Source organism: Delphinapterus leucas, chromosome 3 (assembly GCF_059928025.1).
Source record: "Delphinapterus leucas isolate spDelLeu-1000000601 "Yukka" chromosome 3, BTC_Dleu_Yukka2, whole genome shotgun sequence".
NCBI classification, from domain to species: Eukaryota; Metazoa; Chordata; class Mammalia; order Artiodactyla; family Monodontidae; genus Delphinapterus; species Delphinapterus leucas.
In genome coordinates this window covers 152,950,310-152,970,790 of record NC_143131.1, presented here as the reverse complement: position 1 = coordinate 152,970,790, position 20,481 = coordinate 152,950,310, and the positions used below count along the sequence as shown (strand labels likewise).

The 20,481-nt window shown below is 38.1% G+C and overlaps 1 long non-coding RNA gene across 2 annotated transcripts in view; it reads right to left on the bottom strand.

The window, feature by feature from the left end:
* The window catches only part of LOC149749782 (uncharacterized), a 71,615-nt gene extending 65,597 nt beyond the window's left edge, over positions 1–6,018 (bottom strand). The window contains exons 1-2 of one of the 2 annotated variants that reach the window (XR_016392524.1): positions 4,564–6,018; positions 2,920–3,107 (exon numbers count right to left, since the gene is read on the bottom strand). This is a non-coding gene — a long non-coding RNA (uncharacterized LOC149749782). The remainder of the gene's footprint in view (positions 1–2,919; positions 3,108–4,563) is intronic. The other variant, XR_016392525.1, reaches the window with a different exon arrangement.
* Positions 6,019–20,481: the final 14,463 nt, after the last annotated feature.

Here is a 20,481-nt window from a genome sequence, read left to right as displayed (position 1 = left end):
GGCATCCCAAGACCTTAAACAGCTTAAGACTAGGAGATAACTTCCTTTCCTCTACTGATTTTTCCCTTTTAGTTAGGTGCCTTTATAATAAGTTCAGTTATCTTTCTCTATTATATTTTTGTGAAAACTGCTTTTCTCTGCCAGAGATTGTATCTACTTCCTACACCCTTAAGAGATTCTATTTTCTTCTACAATTTTCAGTTCCTCAGAGTGCCTCTTCTAAATTTTCTAAATGTAGCACTGTAATCAAGGTTTCTAACTGTAAAAAAACAAAAACACAACAACAACAAACAGGCCTCAAGTTTCATATTTTTAGAACAATGACCAGGTGTTACTATGAAAAACCAGTTTCAGTTTGTCACTGATAAGACAAACTAAACTAAGAGGACTTTTTTCTTTACCCTCCCAAATGCGTTGAATGTACTATCCTCACCTCTATTTTTTTTCTTCCTTGCATTGCTTAATTCACCTTTTATGATGGCAAGCATCAGGCAGGTCTTAAAAAAAACAAAAACAACTTCATCGTTTGCTATCATACGCCTTAAACAATGAGTCATCTAAAGAAGTGAACATTCTTGTTATTTCAAATCATTACTGAAAATTAGAAGCAAATGAAGCTAGAATATAAGTCTCAGAATTTTAAAAACTTGAGAAACATTAAAGAAAACGCAGTTCATCTCCCACTGTAGCTGGAACAAATAAACCCCAGAAAACTTTGCTCAAGGCCAAACAATAAGTAGGTCTGAGAGTTGAACCTAGATCATTTTACTCTAAATACTGTTCACCACTCTCTGGCCCTGCCATTATAACACACTGTCTCTATGTCTTTCTCTACTGTGTCATATGTAGTCACCATGTAACTAAAAAGTATACTGAGGATTTAATTTTTCTATCAGGTAGGTTCACATTGAACCACCCTAGGCATTATGAGGGGAAAAATAGAAGCTAATATTTATTATCCACTCTGTGCCAGGCATTTGGCTAAGGAAACTGTATGCAAGTATCCCATTTAATCACCAAAATGTTTGCAATCTATGAAGTAGGCACCAAGGCAGTCTTACTCAGGGTTCAGCTGTAGAGCATAGAATCTTTCCTAGATACCTGAAGTAGAAAAGCTTATAATTAGAGAGAAGGGAAGCAACAGACCCTAGACTGAGGTTCTGGCCACACCAGGCTGCCACAACAGCTACTGCCTCTGCAATGGTGAGGAAGCAGATTCTCAAATCAGGAAACACCGCTGAAGCTGGTGACTCCAGCAACTGAGAACCTCTGCCACCATCTGCACCAGAAAATTCCAAATCCATGTCCCCGTGAGAATGTGTGACTTGCAGAACTAAAATCACATCCAGAACCATAGCTGTAAAGGAGCTGGGGAACATCCTGAAGAGACTGGAAAGGGAAGAAGTATAGGAAGGCACACAAGAAAGCAGTGGGAGTGGATACTGCAAAAGTCAATATAAACAAATTTATAGAAAACTCCAAATGCCTTCTGAACAATTTCTGATCCTCAGGATCAAAATCCCAAAAAGTATAATAACATCACTTTTATAATAAAATAATGAAAATTAATTTGAAGACAATATTAGATTGAAAGTCACTGTAGGAGAGAAAGGGTTTCCTAAAAGAAAATTGTAATCTGGAAAAAAAAAAAGAAGAAAGTGTTTCTTTTCTGAGTTAATGTCATGTTAATATAAGTGTAACTTCTAGAAGTAACTTGTAATTACAATCATTTATTTTATTTATTATTTTCTGCTTTTACTAAAATGAATTTAGTACATGGTTAGGTTTTGGATAGCTGCCATCCACACTAAAATGAACAGTAATGAAACTTGCTATTAGTGCTTTTAAGAGCATGCTAATGTTACTCATTAAACACTGGATGGATTGTTTCTCAGCCCATGTTCCATGGTGGCTGCATTTGATTATGTATATGTTGGCCGAAATGCTGGCAAATGACATGGACTGTCCTCCCAGAACACGCATGGAAATGAAATGTGTGCATCCTGAGGCGAGCTGGGTGAGAAAAGTTCGACACTTAATGAAATCAACAAAGAGCCTGTTTGTCAAGGGTGACTTGAAGTGTGTGTAAATGATCCTTGCCTCCATGAGCACGATGAGGTGATTTTACCATCAGTGATTTTAGGTGATTAAACACCTCTGGTCTGCTGCTCCCATTAAGGGAGATTATTCTTACTTTCATCCTTGCAACAAAGCTAAGGTTTATGCTTTATTAGGGAGTCTGTGGTGACTAGATGTGTCATTATCTGTCCTACCATCCACCACTGGGTTTAGAATTTTTACTTCAAAATGACCACCATTCACTCTTTCAGATTCCTTCTAGTTTACTATTTAATGTGTGCTTGTTCTGCACTATTCTCGATGGAGCTCATGCTGTTTATGTTTCCAGAGCTTCTTAAGACTCATCCTTGAATAAAGATTAGGAAAAAGTCATTTGCGTTTCCTCCAAAGAACAGCTATTAGATGGGTAATGGATCCTGGAGCTCAGGTTATTAAATATTCAACTGTCCTTCTGGATCATCAGGAGGTGCATATCCCAGTTTGACAGGGACAAAGTTAGCCTATAAAAGGACCCAATTTCTCTGGTTAAGGGCTGTGAATCTCATTTTATAGGGTATGCAAGAATGATCAATGATTTTATTTTCATTTAATCAAATTATATTCAGCCTCAAAAGCCTAATGGGCTGCTAGGAAATTCTGATCTCTGCCATTGCTGGGTGTATCACCTTCAGGGTTCACCCATAATTTAGGACATTCTAGAGAAAGAGCTTCATCTTGCAGTCTTCTGCGGCCACAGCAGAAATCCTCATTATGCAAGTCTATAATCTAAAAGCTATTTGATTTTACGCCATGTATGTACCTGGGGATGTACGCTGAGACTAGGAGCCTCTAGAATCTCACCTTCAAACTGCTTCCCATTCCTTCCAAAATCCTGTCACCATCAATGTGCATCCTCCAAAATTCCAATCCTAAACATAGGCACTTAGTATCATCTTTCCAGGATGCTCAGCCTTTAAAGATCAAAACCCAGGAGAGGAATATATCATCCAGGAAATTTCTGCAAGTTAGCACTGAAATACAAGCCTGCCCTGAGACAAAAGAGCATAAAAGGTGCTAAGATACTTTTGTGAAATGTGGCTGGGGAGGATTCAGACGAGGAGAAAAAAATTAAGAAGAATTATTTCCATAAATTATTCTGAATACTTACTGTGTGCCAGGCACTGTTTTAAGTGCTATATTTGAATGGTGTTTTACTAAGCTCTCAAGATAAGTCCCAAGTGAGGATTAAATGAAACATCACTAATACATGCCAAACAACTATTTTAAGCACGTTCGAAATATCATTACCTCATATAATCACATAACAACTCTATCAGGTAGGAACTACTGTTATCACCAAATGAAGAACTAAGGCATAGAAAGATAAGTAAGGTGCTGAAAAGGGGTCACTGGACCTGTATGGAAGAATGTTTTTTAAACGGGACATTGGCCTTAAGCACTTAGAAATCTAAGATAAGCATTTTAAAGTGATTCCAAACAGGGCTACATGAATGGCCAGAGTGGACAGCTTCTCTGTGCCAAAAGATACATAATCATAGATCAAAAAACAATTACCACTTTCAGTGTGTAAGATATTTTAACAGCTATTTTGTTCTAACAGTTATTAAAGTGAATATAGAACTGACTTATATCAGTGGTTTCACTTTTCATACTTAATTACCCAGTTACCCTTATAAAGCACTAAAGAAAATATGGGGGAGTCAAGATGGCAGACTAGGAGGGCATGAAATTCGCATCTTGGCACAACTAGGGCACCTACCAGGCACCGGTAGGGGACCACGGACGCCTAAGGGGACGGGAGGAACCCCCAGCAACCAAGTACGACATGGGGCATGGGGAGAGTGAGTGGGGAGGAGAAGTGGAGGTGAGACTGGACTGGCGCCCCTGAGGGGCAGCTGGGGGAGAGGAAGAGATCCCACACCTGGAGGGGGAAATTGGGGGACCACTGGGAGGGCAGAGGATCAAAAGGGAGGGTGGCTAGGTTTCCCCTACTCTCTTGGGCCCCAGAAGCCTGATGAAATCCCGGACCTGATCCTCTGCCCACCTAAACCCCTCCAGCTGCGTGGGTCCTGACGGAGTGGGAGGGAGGAAAGGGGGATCAAAAGTAAAGGCCAGACCTCTGGGACCTGCACCCCTGAGGGGCAAATGGGTGGGGGTAGGAGTTCCTACACTCAGTGGGACCAGCCCACAGTTAGGGTCCAGCGGCGACTGTGGAGACCCTGGGAGAGACCATGGGGGAGGGCGTGGAGGAACAGAAAGGAACACGGCCAGCGCTTTCGCTGCCCACTTAGGCACCGGGGAGCCTGTTGGGCTCCCAGGCCTAATCCTCTGCCCTGGGAGCCTCCCTCCTACCAGGTAGAGCCCAAGCCCTGCCCCTACACCCCCACCCAGGGCCCCACCTCTACACTCGGAGACCCCTTCTGAGACCCCCTCCAAACACCCTGGGCCTAAACCCCGCACACACACCCTCACCCATGGCCCTACCTCCAAACTCCCGAAATCCACACTCCAGAGAACCCCTTTGGATGTGCTGCCTCTCCCATTCCGTGTAGGTCCTAGGCAGAGGCCCCACCACACACTTGAATGTTGCCCAGCCTAGTCCCCACACCCAAGGCCTTTTCTGGCTGTGTGGGTCCTGAGTCTAGGCCCCGCCCCACACTCAAACGTCACCACCCTGGCTAGGCCCTGCCCAACCCTAAACCCTGCCCCTGCCTAAGTTCCGCCCCCCCACCTAAACTCCACCCCCAAGAGCCAAGGCCTTTTTTTTTTTTTTCCTTTTCTCTTCTTTTAGGTCAGGGTGCTGTTTTACCTTCTTCTTGATAATTCATTAATATAATTATTTTTTTCTAATAAACCTTTTATTTTTCTAATTTTATTTTATTCTCTATACTTTGTTATTGTTCTGCTCCTTTTGGGTTGTTCCCCCCCACCACTTTTTTTTCTTGTTTCTGGTGTGGTTTTGTTTTCCCTTGTTGCAGTTGCAGTTGTTTCAATTATATTTTTATTTTTCCTAATACATTTTTTATTGTTCTAATTTTATATTTATTCTTTGTTATTGTACTGCTCCTTTTATTCTTTTTTATTCTTTTTTTTTAATGATGCTATGCAGCTTGCAGGTTCTTGGTTCCCAGGCCAGAGGTCAGGCCCGAGCTCCTGTGGTGGGAGCACCAAGTCCAAGCTGCTGGACTAACAAAGAACCTCAGATGCCAGGAAATATTAATTGAGGTGAGGCCTCCTGGAGGTCCTCATCTCGGCACCAAGGTCCGGCTCTACCTAACTTCCTGCAAACTCCATTGAAGGAAGCCTCACGCCAAACAACCAGTAAGACAGGAATACAGCCCCTCCCATCAAAAAAAAAATGAAACAACAAAAATTATGTTACAGATGAAGGAGCAAGGTAAAATCCTACAAGACCAAATAAATGAAGACAAAATATGCAACCTACCTGAAAAGGAATTCAGAGTAAGGACAGTAAAGATGATCCAAAATCTCAGAAACAGAATGGAGAAAAACACAAACATTTAACAAGGATCTAAAGGAACTGAAGAGCAAACAAACAGTGATGAACAATGTAATAACTGATATTAAAAATACTATAGAAGGAATCAATAGCAGAATAACTGAGGCAGAAGAATGGATGAATGAGCTGGAAGATAAAATGGTGAAAACAACTGCCAGGGAGCAGAATAAAGAAAAAAAAAATGAAAAGAACTGAGAACAGTCTCAGAGACTTCTGGGACAACATTAAACACACCAACATTCGAATTATAGTGGTCCCAGAAGAAAAAGAGAAAAAGAAAGGGTCTGAGAAAATATTTGAAGAGATTAGAGTCAAAAACTTCCTTAACAAGGGAAAGGAAATAGTCAATCAAGTCCAGGAAGTGCAGAGAGTTCCATACAGGGAAAACCCAAAGAGAAACACACCAAGACACATATTAATCAAACTATCAAAAATTAAATACAGAGAAAAATATTAAAAGCAGTAATGGAAAAGCAACAAATATCACACAAGGGAATCCCCATAAGGTTAACAGCTGATCTTTCAGCAGAAACTCTGCAAGCCAGAAGCGAATGGCAGGACATATTTAAAGTGATGAAAGGGAAAAACCTACAACCAACATGACTCTACCCAGCAAGGATCTCATTCAGATTTGACAGAGAAATTAAAACCTTTACAGACATGCAAAAGCTAAGAGAATTTAGCACCATCAAACCAGCTTTACAACAAATGATAAAGGAACTTCTCTAGGCAGGAAACACAAGAGAAGGAAAAGACCTACAATAATAAACCCAAAACAATTAAGAAAATGGTAATAGGAACATACATATCAATAATTACCATAAATGTAAATGGATTAAATGCTCCAACAAAAAGACACAGACTGGCTGAATGGTTAAAAAAACAAGACCCATATTTATGCTGTCTACAAGAGACCCACTTCAGACCTAGGGACACATACTGACTGAAAGTGAGGGAATGGAAAAAGATATTCCATGCAAATGGAAATCAAAAGAAAGCTGGAGTAGCAATTCTCATATCAGACAAAAGAGACTTTAAAACAAAGACAAGAGACAAAGAAGGACACTACATGATGATCAAGGGATCAACCCAAGTAAAATATATAACAATTGTAAATATTTATGCACCCAACAAAGGAGCACCTCAATACATAAAGCAAATACTAACAGCCATAAAAGGGGAAATCGACAGTAACACAATCATAGGAGGGGACTTTAACACTCCACTTTCACCAATGGACAGATCATCCAAAATGAAAATAAATAACGAAACACAAGCTTTAAATGATACATTAAACAAGATGGACTTAATTGATATTTATAGGACATTCCATTCAAAAACAAGAGAATAAACATTCTTCTCAAGTGCTCATGGAACATTCTCCAGGATAGATCATATCTTGGGTCACAAATCGAGCCTTGGTAAATTTAAGAACATTCAAATTGTATCAAGTATCTTTTCCAACTACAACGCTATGAGACTAAATATCAATTGCAGGAAAAATGTGCAAAAAATACAGACACATGGACGCTAAACAATACACTACTAAATAACCAAGATATCACTGAAGAAATCAAAGAGGAAATAAAAAAATACCTTGAAACAAATGACAATGAAAACATGATGACACAAAAACCTATGGGATGCAGCAAAATCAGTTCTAAGAGCGAAGTTTCTATCAATACAACCCTACCTTAAAAAACAAGAAACATCTCAAATAAACAACCTACATGTAAATGAATGAAATTAGAACACTCCCTAAAACCATACACAAAAATAAACTCAAAATGGATGAAAGACCTAAGTGTAAGACCAGACACCATCAAACTCTTAGAGGAAAACATAGGCAGAACACTCTATGACATAAATCACAGCAAGATCCCTTTTGACCCACCTCCTAGAGAAATGGAAATAAAAACGAAAATAAACCAATGGGACCTAATGAAACTTCAAAGCTTTTGCACAGCAAAGGGAAACATAAACAAGACGAAAAGACAACCCTCAGAATGGGAGAAAATATTTGCAAATGAAGCAACTGACAAAGGATTAATCTCCAAATCATACAAACAACTCATGCAGCTCAATATCAAAAAAATAAGCAACCCAATCCAAAAATAGGCAGAAGACCTAAATAGACATTTCTCCAAAGAAGATATACAGATTGACAACAAACACATGAAAGGATGCTCAACATCACTAATCATTAGAGAAATGCAAATCACTAATCATTAGAGAAATGCAAATCAAAACCACAAGGAGGTATCACATCACACTGGTCAGAATGGCCATCATCAAGAAATCTACAAACAATAAATGCTGGAGAGGGTGTGCAGAAAAGGGAATCCTCTTGTACTGTTGGTTGGAATGTAAATTGATACAGCCACTGTGGAGAACAGTATGGAGGTTCCTTAAAAAACTAAAAATAGAACTACCATACAACCCAGCAATCCCACTACTGGGTATATACCCTGAGAAAACCATAATTCAAAAAGAGTCATGTACCAAAATGTTCATTGCAGCTCTATTTACAATAGTGAGGATATGGAAGCAACCTAAGTGTCCATCAACAGATGAATGGATAAAGAAGATGTGGCGCATATATATATATATATACATGGACTATTACTCCACCATAAAATGGAATGAAATTGAGTTATTTGTAGTGAGGTGGATGGACCTAGAATCCGTCATGCAGAGTGAAGCAAGTCAGAAAGAGAAAAACAAATACCGTACGCTAACACATGTATATGGAATTTTAAAAAGCCGTACTGATGAACCTAGTGGCAGGGCAGGAATAAAGATGTAGACGTAGAGAACGGATTTGAGGGCACAGGGGAGGGGGCAGGCGATGCTGGGATGAGGTGAAAGAGTAGCACTGACATATATACACTACCAAACGTAAAATGGATGGCTAGTAGGAAGCTGCTGCATAGCACAAGGAGGTCAGCTTGGTGCTTTGTGACGACCTAGAGGGGTGGGATAGGGAGGGTGGGAGGGAGGCTCAAGACGGAGGGGATATGGGGATATATGTATACATATAGCTGATTCACTTTGTTGTACAGCAGAAACTAACACAACATTGTAAAGCATTTATACTCCAATAAACATGTGAAAAAAAAAGAAAATATGGGGCAATCTAAATAAATTATGTAAATTACAGGTTGCACAGGGATTTGGAGAAAACAATGGCAGTGGTACACAATCCCTGCCGTTCAGACAATTCTGCTCTTGGTATCGGTAGGCAGGAGTGTTAGGTATGTGAAAACATGATGGAAGAACACATGCTAGCATGTAAAGGAGGCCAGGATTCCTCCCTGTGAATGGAGGTGTTCAGAGACATTACTATACACTCACATGAGGCATATTCAGGAAAAGGGAGATTGCTTTGGCCAAAACAGAGTTAGTAAACCAGAAGCAAACTGCAACTGATCCTAACAAAGTGAACAGTAATGGTGGAAATATCAGCAGAGGCTAAATTATGAGGAGCTTTGAATATTAACTTTAGGCTTGCTTATATAGTTACAAACGCTCATGGTATATGTCATTTTTTTCTTTCAATGTTGCATATAAAAGTGATACAAGCTCCTAATGAAAATTTCAATCAGTAATTAAATGTATAAATTTTTAAAAATCTATTTACATTTATTTCTAAGAGGTAACTGTTTTAATAAAATAGGGTATATCCTTCCAAACTTTGTCTGTACATACACAGGTACATATGTAAACACATACTTATTTTCTCAACTAAATTGTGTATCTACTCTAAAATCCCTCATAGCTTGCTTTCTTATTTGACAATCCATCTTGGGGATTTTTCTATGTTAAGCCAGGTAGATTTATCTCTTTTAATAGTTACATAGTATTCTACTTTGCAGATACAGCATTATTGATTCAACCAAGCCCCAGTTGATTGGCATTTGAGTTCACTGATGATTTTGAATAGACAACAAAAACTTTAAAGAAAAGGAACTGTTTAAATATAACCATTAAAATATCTCACATACTAAGAGTGGTAATTGTTCTTTGATCTAGAGTAAAACATCCTATTGCACAGATGAGCTGTCCACTCTGAACATCCATACAGACTTGTATAGAATAATGTTAAAAATTTAAAGCAATGTGCCAGAAGATGATTTACAGAAGGAATCTTTAACTTTTTTCTAATCATAGTTTTCCTCTAAAAATCAGATCAAAATCTGATTGTAGTATTTTGCATTCAACGTCAGGGTCTGAACCTTTGAAATTTATAAGTGGAGAACATCATGTATTATATAGAGCCAGGACTCCAGATAGTGAAAATACAATGAAAGAATACCAATTAAAATCAGACAAAGGAAAAAATGCAATTGGTAGACTTTAGAAGGTCTCCAAACACGGATCATCCAGCTGTCCTTTCCTGGTGAAGTCATGGACAGTGTTAACTCCTCTCATCAATGACGTGTGCTAATAGACATGAAGAATTTGCATTCAGGAAAGCTCACCTAAGCTTTGGTTTCTAGAGTTTTAACTGGAGCTTAGTCACAGACCCAGTTGACTGCCTCCTGGAGGAGTTGGGCGGGGTTATTCTATAAAGACATTATTAAGAAACTGACAAAATTGAAAGATGCACTGTAGATTAAAGGATTATATTCATGTAAATTTTTAAAGTTGATAACTGTACTATGATGTGAAAATGTAAGAGGATAACCCTATTCTTAGGAAACACACACTGACATATTTAGCGATAAAGGGTCAAACTATTATACATGTGTAACTTACCCTAAAATAGCTCAAAATATTATGTGCATATGTATACATGTATATATATATAATTACATATATACTCTGTGTGTTTATATAGAGACACATATATACATATATGTGTGTATACATGTGAGTGATCAGTCTGTTCAAATAATCTATTTCTTCCTGATTCAGTTTTGGTGGACTGTAAATGTTTAGAATTTTGTCCATTTCTTCAAGGCTCTCCAATTGTTGGCATACAATTGTTCATAGTATTCTCTTATGGTTTATGTAGTTCTGTGGTATTGGTTATTGTTTCTCCTTTTTCATTTTGTATTTTGTTTATTTGGATTATTTATCTTTTCTTCTTGGTGAGCCTGCCCAGAAGTTGGTCAATTTTGTTTACCCTTTCAAAGAAACAGCTATTGGTTTTATTGATTTCTTTTTCTATTGTTTTTAAAATATCTTTTATTTCCTCTGATTTTTATTATTTCCTTCTTTCTGCTAAATTTAAGTTTTGTTTGTTCTTCTTTTTCTAATTATTTTAGGAGGTAGGTTAGGTTGTTTATTTGAGATTTTGCTTGTTTTCTGAGGAAGACCTGTATCACTATGAACATCCATCTAAGAACTGCGTTTGCTGCATTCCGTAAATTTTTGTATGGTTGTGTATTCACTGTCATTTATCTCAAGGTATTGTTAAATTTATTCTTTGGTTTCATCGTTGGCCCTTTGGTCTTTTAGTAGCATGTTGTTTAGTTTCCATGTAATCATTTTGTTTTGTTTTCTCATTTACTTTTCTGTGGTTGATTTCTAGTTTCATGCCACTGTGGTAAAAAAAAATGCTTGAAATAATTTCTATACTCTTAAATTGGCTGAGGTTTTTTCTGTGCCCTAGTATGTGGTCAGTCCTAGAAAATGTTCCATGTGCACTTGAAAACAATGTGTATTCTGCTTTTTTTTGGATGTAGTGTTCCAAAAATATCAGTTAAGTCTAATTGTTCTATTGCATCATTTAGGATCTCTGTTGCCATATTGATTTTCTGTCTAGAAGTTCTGCCACTGATGTGAGTGGGGTGTTAAAGTCTCCTACTATTATTGTATTTCCATCAATTTCTCCCTTTATATCAGTTAGTATTTGTTTTATGTATTTGGGTGCTCCTATATTGGGTGCATATATATATGTTGACAAGTGTAATATCCTCTTCTTGTACTGATCCTTTTATCACTATATAGTGTCCTTCTTTTTCTTTCTTAATGGCCTTTGTTTCGAAGTTTATTTTGTATCATATGAGTATTTCAACCCCCAATTTATCGTTTCCATTTGCCTGAAGTATCTTTTTCCATCCCCTCACTTTCAATCTATGTGTGATCTTTGACCTAAAGTGGATCTCTTGTAGGGAGACTATTGTAGGCTCTTATTTTTTTTAATGCAATCTGTTACTCTATGTCTTTTGATTGGAATGCTTAGTCCATTGACATCTAAGGTGATTATTGATAGATATGTATTTATTGCCATTTTAAACCTTGCTTTCCAGTTGATTCTGTGTTTCTTTGTTTCTTTTTGTTTTTTCTTTTGTACTTTGATGCCTTCCTTTTGTATTATGTTTGTGTTCTTTTTTGGTTTCTGTGAACCTATTGCATGTTTTTGATTTGTGGCTACCCTGTTTTTCAAAAATGTTAACCCCTTGCTATATCTACTTGCTTTAGACTGATAGTCATATAGGCTCCAACACATTCTGAAAAAAACCCCTACATTTTCTTACTCTCCTCCCCAACATTTTATGATTTTGATGTCCTCTTTTAAATCTTCATGTTTATCATCTTGCTGTTCATTGTGGTTACCACTGCTGCCACAAATTTTTTTTTATTTTTTCTTTTCTTAATCTGTATACTACCTTAATTTAAGTGATATACTTTCCAAATGTGATTTTCTCTTTCCTATAGGTTCTTGCTTCTTTTCTGTTTAGAAAAGACATTTCAATATTTCTTTTAAGGACAGGTTTAGTATTGCTGTATTCCTTTAGCTTTGTTTGAGAAATTCTTTATCTCTCCTTCTATTCTAAATGTTAATCTTCCTGGGTAGAGTATTTTAGATTGCAGAATTTTCCCTTTCAAGACTTTGGATATATTTTCCCCCTCCCTTCTGGCATGCAACATTTCTGTAGAGAAATCGGCTGATAGCCTTGTGGGGGTTTCCTTGTAATAAACTCTTTGTTTTTCTCTTGCTGTTTTTTGAATCCTCTCTTTAACTTTTGCCATTTTAATTATAATATGTCTTGGTGTAGGTCTGTTTGGGTTTATCTTGTATGGGTCCCTCTGTGTTTCCTGTACCTGGATATCTGTTTCCTTCTTTAGGTTTGGGAAGTTTTCAGCCATAATTTCTTCAACTACATTTTTGATCCCCTTTCACCTTTCTTCTCCTTCTGGAATCCCTATTATGCATAGACTGGCATGCTTTATATTATCCCATAGGTCTCTTATATTGCTTTCATTTTTTTTAAATTTGACTTTCTGTCTGCTGTTCTGATTGGCTGATTTCCATTATTCTATCTTCCAGATCACTTATTCTTTCTTCTGCATTATTCATTCTGCTGTTCATTGCCTTTAGTTCAGATTTCATCTCTGCAAATGAATTTTCTAATTTTTCTTGGCTCCTCCTTATAGTTTCTAGTTCCTAGTTCCTTTTTATAGTAATCCACATTTCTGTCGATAGCTTCTCTTAATTCCTTCAATATTTTCATTATCTCCTTTTTGAACTCAGTTTCTATTAGACTGAAGAGGTCTTGTTTGTTTGTTCTTTCAGGGGAATTCTCTTGATCTTTTCATTGGGAGTGGTTCCTCATCTTCTTCACTTTACTTTTATTTCTCTTACTCTATGAGTTTAGGAGAAACAGCTATCTACTGTGGTCTTGGAGGGCTATTTTTGCATGGGAACATCCCTGTGTAGCCTGCATGGGTTTAATGTTTTTTGGTGTGAGGACTGTTTTTAGTATGGATGCCTGTGACCTCTTTTCTCAGTGTGTGCTGGCTGTTATCCCCTCATTCGGGGATGTGACTGTTGTGGTGTCTAGCTAGAGCTTGCACTGAATGTTGAATGGGGCCTCTTCTTTGCTCTATGGTTGTCACAGCCCTGTTGGGGGCAGGATCTGCTCCGTAGTTGTTGGACTAGAAGCCCCCATATCTGTTTGTGAGCTGTGGTTTGAGGTAGGCAGGATTGGAGCACTCCCACTGAGAGAGAAGCCACTAAGTATTCCTCTGCTGGAGCTGTCCACTGGAGAGTGTGCTCTGTGGTGTTACCTATCACCTGCCTCACAAAGTACACTGTTGTTGGCACTTCCCTCAGACCTGCCTCAACTGTGAGAATGCCAGAAATCGGCCCTGGTGTCCCTCAGGTGTTGCTTTCACAAAACCATCAGTGCAGATCCATAGGCACAGATCCACTGAAATCAGGTAACAGGGCCACAGTTGTTGCACACTTGGACCCACCATGGGAGCTATGGAAACAGCCCAGACCCTGGCCATGCCTCCACATATGCACACCCTATAAGCCCACAGATTCTAAGGCCAGACCTGTCCCGGCTGTGGGAGTACCCATTGTCCACTTGAATGTCCTGCAGGTGCAGATTTTACAAAGCTGGTGGTGGCAGTTTAAATCTGTGGATTGCATAGCCATGGGGAAAGGGCTCAGATTTCAGCCCTGCTTCCTAAGTTGAATGGCCCCTGGAGATCAGCTCTGATTTCAGCTCCACCTCTGCCTGTGGGCAACATGCTGGCACTTGCACCTGTGTGCTCCCAGAGCTTGTAGAGGTGGGACCAAGCTGGCTGAGAGCTCACTGAGAAAGAGGCTGTTATGGCAGGCCTTGCCCCTCCCTTCACAGGCCGCTTAAAAATGGTATTTCACTTCTATGGCAGGCCCAGGCTTCTTCTGCATACATCCGTGATTGCAGCCTGTACCAAACTCCAGCCCCTTCAGGCTGTCTCTGTGCAGCCAATCCCAGTCCTGTCCCCAGGTCTGTCCTCTAATATCCGAGTTTCAGCACCCAGCCCCCACCCACACCAGTGGAGGCACTTATCGGGCTAGGGAGTGCAGGGTGGTGGCACGGACCATCTGTGCAGGTCTCTCTCTGTTCTGCCTGCCGAAACTGGTTGCTGTACTTTCCTCTGAGCTTCTGAAGTTCTCTTTCTGTCCCAGGTGATCTTGCTGCCAGTGAGGGGGCTTCCCAGGTTGCAGGAATCTTTCCTGTTTCACAGCTCCCTTCCAGGGGTTCAGGTCCTGTCCTGCTTCCTTTTATTTTCTTTCATCCTACCTGGATACATGGAGATCTTTCTTTCACTTTTGTGTGTCTGAGAGCTGCCAGGATTCAGTAGGTATTCTGTGAGAATTGTTCTGCATGTAGATGTATTTTTGAAGTATTTGTGGGAAGAGGTGAGCTCCACATCCTTCTATTCTTCCGTCTTGATTGGAGCCCTCTGGTTGTTTTTTTGATAAGGAGTTGTATGAGTTGTTTATATATTTTAGATATTAATCCCTTATTGGTCATATCATATGCAGATATTTTCTTCCATTCAGATATTTTGTCAATGTCTTCCTTTGTTGTGCAAAAACTTTTAAGTTTAATTATTCCCCATTTGTTTATTTTTGCTCTTGTTTCTTTTGCCTTAGGAGATAAATTGTTGCAGTATATATTTTTTGGATCTATGTCAAAGAGTGTTCTGCCTTTGTTCTCTCCTAGGAGTTTTATAGTTTGTGGTCTTATATTTAGGTAGGTCTTTAATCCATTTTATTTTTGTATGTGGTGTGAGAAAATGTTCTGATTTCATTCTTTTTCATGTAACTGAGCAGTTTTCCCAGCACTATTTATTGAAGAGACTTTCTTTTCCTGCCGTATATTCTTGGCTCCTTTTGTAGATTAATTGACCATAGATGTGTGGGTTTATTTCTGGGTCTCAGTTCTCTTCCATTGATCTGTGTGTCTGTTTTTGTGCCAGTGTCATGCTGTTTTGATTACTGTAGACTTGTAGTATAGTCTGAAATCAGGGAGCATGATAATTTGAGCTATCTACTTTTTTTCTCAAGATTGCTGTGGCAACTTGAGGTCTTTTGTGGTTAGTTCCATATAAATTTTAGGATTATTTGGTCTAATTTGGTGAAAAGTGTCATGGTTATTTTGTCAGGGATTCCATCAAATGTGTAGATTGCTTTGTGTAGTATGGACACATTTAACTATTAATTCTTCCAATCTAAGAACACAGGATATCTTTCCATTTCTTTGTATCATCTTCAATTTCCTTCATCAGTGTTTCATAATTTTCAGAGTTTAGGTTTTTCTCCTCCTTGGTTAAGTTTATTCCTAGGTATTTTATTCTTTCTGATCCAATTTTAAACATGATTTTGTTTTGCTTTCTCTTTTTGATAGTTCATTATAAGTGTATAAAAAAGCAACAGATTTCTGTATGTTAATTTTGTATTCTGCAACTTTACTGAATTCCTTTATTAGTTCCAATAGTTTTTGGATAGAGACTTTAGGGTTTTCCACATATGGTATAATGCCACCTGCAAATAGGATTTTACTTCTTTCTTTCCAGTTTGGATGCCTTTTATTTCTTTTTATTGTCTGATTGCTATGGCTAGGACTACCAGTACTATGTATGTTAAATAGAAGTGGCAAGAGTGGGCATCCTTGTCTTGTTCCTGATTTTAGGGGGAAAGTTTTCAGCTTTTCACCATTAAATATGTTAGTCGTGAGTTTGTTGTAAATAGTCTTTATTATGTTCAGACATGTTTCCTCTATACCAATTATGATGAGAGTTTTTATCATGAATGGATGTTGAATTTTCTCACATGCTTTTCCTTTGTTTATTGAGATGATCATGTGAATATTCTCCTTCCTTTATTGGTTTACAAGTGTTGAACCATCTTTGTGACCCTAGAATAAACTCCACTTCATCATGGCATATATATCCTTTTTATATATTATTGAATTTGTTTTTCTAATATTGTGTTGAGAATTTCTGCATTTATATTCATCAGATATATTTGCCTATAATTTTCTTTTTTGTAGACTCTTTCCTTGGTTTTGATATCAGAGTGATGGTGACCTTGTAGAATGAATTTGGGAGTATTCCATCCTTTTTAAATTTTTTAGAATAGTTTGAGACAGATAGGTATTAGCTTTTCTTTATATATTTGGTAGAAGTCCCCTGTGAAGACGTCCAGTCCTGGACTTCTGTTTACTGGGAAGTTTTGTTTTTGTTTTTGTTTTTTTATTACAAATTCAATTTCACTACTAGTGATCGGTCTGTTTACATTGTCTATTTCTTCCTGATACAGTCTTGGAAGATTGTATCTTTCTAGAAATTTGTCCATTTCTTCTAGTTTGTCCAATTTCTTGGCATATAGGTGTTCATAGTATTCTCTCATGATTTTATTTTGTATCTCTGTGATATTGGTTGTTACTTCTCCTCTTTCATTTCTTATTTTGTTTATGTGAATCCTCTTTTTTCCTGATGAGTCTGGCTAAATTTTTCTCAATTTTGTTTATCTTAAAAAAAATCAGCTCTTTGTTTTACTGATGATTTCTCTTTTTTTGTCTCTTTTATTCATTTCCCTTCTGATCTTTATTATTTCCTTTTCTCTACTGACTTTGGACTTTGTTCTTCTTTTTCTGATTCATTTAGATGGTACTTCATCTTGTTTTTATGACGTGTTTTCTTGTTTCTTGAGGTAGGCCTGTGTCACTATAAACTTCCATCTTAGAACTGCTTTTGCTGCATCCAATGAATTTTGGAAAGTTGTATTTCCATTCTCATTTGTCTCAAGGTATTTTCTGATTTCCTCAATGAATTCTTCATTGACCCACTGGTTTTTTAATAGCATACTGTTTAGTCTCCATGTGTATGTTTTTTCCCATTTTACTTCCTGTAACTGATTTCCATTTTTATATCATTTTGGTCAGAAAGGATGCTTTGATATAATTTCTATCCACTTAAATTTGTTAAGACTTGGTTTTTGGCCAACATGTTGTCTATCATGGAGAACATTCCATGCATGCTTGAAAAGAATGTCTATTCTGCTGTTTTTGTATGGAATTTCCTATAGGTATGTATTAAACCCAACTGGTCTAACGTGTCATTTAAGACCACTCTTTCCTTATTGATTTTCTATCTGGATGATCTGTCCATTGATGTATGTGGTGTACTGAAGTCTCCTGCTAATATTATTGTCAATTTCTCCCTTTATGTCTGTTAATATTTGCTTTTAGTTAGGTGTTCCTGTATTAGGTTCATATATAATGAGTGTTATACCCTCTTCTTTTATTGATCCTTTTATCATTATGTAATATCCTTGTTTGTCTTTTGTTATAGCCTCTGTTTTAAAGTCTACTTTGTCTGATATGAGCACTGCTACCATGCTTTTTGTTGTTTCTGCTTACATGAAATATCTTTTTCCATCCCCTCAACTTTCAGTCTGTGTGTATCTTTAGCTCTGAAGTAAGTCTCTTGTAAGCAGCATTATAGATGGGTCCTATTTTTTTTTCCAATAACCACCTTTTGTCCATTGAAAAAAATTTAGCCCACTGATATTTAAAGTGATTATTGATAGGTGTGTATTTATTGTCATTTTTTTAAAAACTTGTTCTCTGGTTCTTTTTTGTAGTTCTGTTTTTTAATTCTTTTTCTAGTTTCTTCCTTTTGGTTTGATAATTTTAAGTAGTATATTTGTGTTCCTTACTCTCTAGTTTTTGTGTATCTATTGTAGGTTTTTGATTTGTGGTTACCATGGGATTCATATATGTTGATCTATAACTATATGTTTTAATCAGGTAATCATTTCAGTTCAAACACATTCTAAAAGATTTACATTTTTAACTCGCATCCTCTACATTTTGTGTTTTTAATGTCACATCTTCATCTCTTTACTGATTATTGTAGATGATTTTACAAATTTTTGCATTTTATTCTTTGCACAATTTAACTGGCTGATCCTCAGCCTTTACTATATATCTACCTTTGCTAGTGGGATTTTTCATTTCCTATATATACTTACTTCTTATTATAGCCTTTTCATTTCCAGTCAGAGAAAACCCTGTAACATTTCTTTTAGGGTAGGTTTAGTATACATGAACTCTTTTAGCTTTTGCTTGTCTCAGAATTTCTTTCTCTCTCCTTCAATTCTAAATGATAATCTTGCTGGGTATAGTATCCTAGGTTGCAGGTTTTTTCCTTTAAGCTCTTTGACTATATCAAGCCACTCCATTCTGGCCTGAGAAGTTTCTGCAGAGAAATCAGCTGATAACCTTTGGGGGACTCCCTTGTATATAACGGTTTTTCTCTTGCTGCCTTTAAAATTCTCTCTTTAACTTTTGCCATTTTAATTATGGTATTTCTTGGTGAGGATCTGTTTGGGTTCATCTTGTTTGGGATCTTCTGTGCTTCCCATACCTGGATATGTTTCCTTCTTCACGTTTGGGAAGTTTCCAGCAATAATTTTATCAAATACATCTTCTACCCCCTTTTTTCTCTCTTCTCTGGGTCTGTGCTGCCTTTGTCCCTAACAGCTGAGCTCTCCTCTTGGCCACTGTATCCCTCACCCTAGTGTGGAGCTGTGCTGTGGAGTAGGTGGGGCTGGTGCAGGTGCTTAGCATGGATTGTTGAGAAGGCTGAGGGCAGTCCCAGACACAGTCAGAGACCTGGATCACTTATGATGCACTGCCTGAGTAAGCACCAGTAATTGTTGCCCTTACCCTGCTCAGATGCAGCTCCTGGTCTGAGCTGACTTTGTCCCTCACAGCTGAGCTTTCCCTGCAGCAGTGGCAGCCCTTGCCCCAATGTGAACCTATGTCATGAGCAGGTGGGGCATGAGTGGGCACTCATCTCAGGCTGGGGTGCACGCCAGGGCGGTCTTAGGAAACCAGCCTGCATCCTGTGCAGTTTCAATCCACTCTCTCCACCCTGTTTCAGAAGTAAGCAAGCATGTGTGCACTCTCATGAGCAGAGTCCAGGCTTCCCACAGCTCTCCTGTTAGTCCCACCAGTCCTCCAACCAGCCAAGGGGACTTGTTTTCCAGGTGTCAGACCCCAGCCCTGGGGCACCCAGTATGTGACTTGAGCCAATCACTCTCTATGGGAGATCTCCACTTGTGTAACCTCCCTCCTCTTCTGAGTCCCCTCCCAGGTGCACAGGTCCAAATCTGATCAGTTCTCTTCCCTTCCTTACCTAATCCTGTGTGGATCTTTCTTACAGCCTTGGCTGTACAGGAGTCTTTCTGCAAGTCTACAGTTAGTTTTCAGTGAGAATCATTCCACATGTAGATATATTTTTGATGTTTTTGTAGGAGGAGGTGAGTTTTACATCTTCCTACTCTACCATCTTCATCTCCACAATAATTTCAAATTTTAGTTCGATCGCTCTGACCAATACATTAGCGTAAGAAAATTCAGGATCCCAATTAGGTAATAATAGCAAGTGCCTACATTGCACTTACCATGTTTTGGCCACTTATTCTAATCATATTACATGAATTAACTCATTTTAGTTCTCACAATAAAAATAATTAGAAGAAATTCGGTAATAAAAACTTATCCTCCTTGGCTTCAACTTTTTTCATACCATGACTTTGGCTGTTATCTTTGTTTAATTAATTCTGTGTTGGATGTTATGACATAATTTGTAAAGGACTCTAATGACAACAGAGCTTGTAAGTCACTAATCAGCTGACCTTAGAGGCTAAGTGTGCTTTGTTTGCCCTGTGTCCCTATAAAAAGGAAAAAAAGTAAAGTAGCCTCAAAAGGAAATTCTCTTTCTTGTCTGTCTGAAAGATGGATCACTTGTGTAATAGTTTGCTAGAGCTGCCGTAACAAAATATCAGGAATGGGTGGCTTGAACAACTGAAGTTTATTGTCTCAAAGTTCTGGAGCCTGGAAGTTCAAGATAAAGGTGTCAACAGGGTTAGTAACTTCTAAGGGCCTCTCTCCTTACATTAAAGACAGCCATTGTCTCTCTGTGTCTTTTCACATTATTTTCTCTCTGTACTTGTCTCTCTGTCCAAATTTTTTTCCTTTTCATAAGGATACCACCCATATTAGATTAGGGCTTACCCTATCCACCACATTTTAACTTAATTACCTCTGTAAAAACTATCTCCAAATAAGGTCACACTC